The following is an 842-nucleotide window of genomic DNA, read 5'->3' as shown; positions in this document are numbered from 1 at the left end:
TTCTGCTGATTATATGAAAAAGTATTTTTTGTTTTCTGATATTTTTAGTCTTCATTGTAATCTAAACAGTTTCATACCAAAGGTACGTCCCAGTGATATTATTTTTAATCAATCAAAGCGTGTCATGTGAACCCATTTCTGTATAAGATTGCTCATTTAGGTTTCGATATCACATCAAAACACGGGTTCTACACGATTGGATAAGATACTACCTTTGAGCGGACCTTTGGTAGAAAACTTGTTAGATTACCTTTCAGCTTAACATAACGGAAAATGAGAATGATACGAAATTGTGATCTTATTTCAAGATTATTGAGCGATTCCCAACCCTACAGCAACCGACTTTCCCAACTTCTTTTTACCCCCTGATCTATAGTCAAGGTCGGTAGAAAGTGGAGTGAAAAGAGTAGATTGGTTTTAGTATCGTTTTTCAAGGGTATTGATAACAGAATGTTTCAGGAAGAAAGATGCGATGATTAATGATGGAGAAATTTGAGACCGATGTTACACTAAATAAATCCATCTATATGAAGAACCAGCTTTGAAACATTACTGTTTACATTCTGTCGCTTTTAACACAGCATGTGTGACATCCTCTCTTTGAAGTTGATGTATGATATGGAATATGGTTAAAGAATCACAGTAAGATAGATAGATTGATTGATCGCCGGTGCCAATAATTTTTTCTTCTCCGCACAGAATAAACTTGTTTATCTTAGTAATTTCGGTGGAATTTAAAATCTGATATTCTGAGGAAATGATGTCACGCATTATATTGAACATACATGCACTTCAATCGGGAAAACTCTTGTGAGCCGATTTTCATTCCCATACCAGATTTA

The sequence above is a fragment of the Lottia gigantea genome (genome assembly GCF_000327385.1).
Source record: "Lottia gigantea unplaced genomic scaffold LOTGIsca_3, whole genome shotgun sequence".
Lineage (NCBI taxonomy): Eukaryota > Metazoa > Mollusca > Gastropoda > Lottiidae > Lottia > Lottia gigantea.
The sequence above is the reverse complement of the archived record's forward strand: the minus strand, read 5'-3'. Positions refer to the sequence as shown.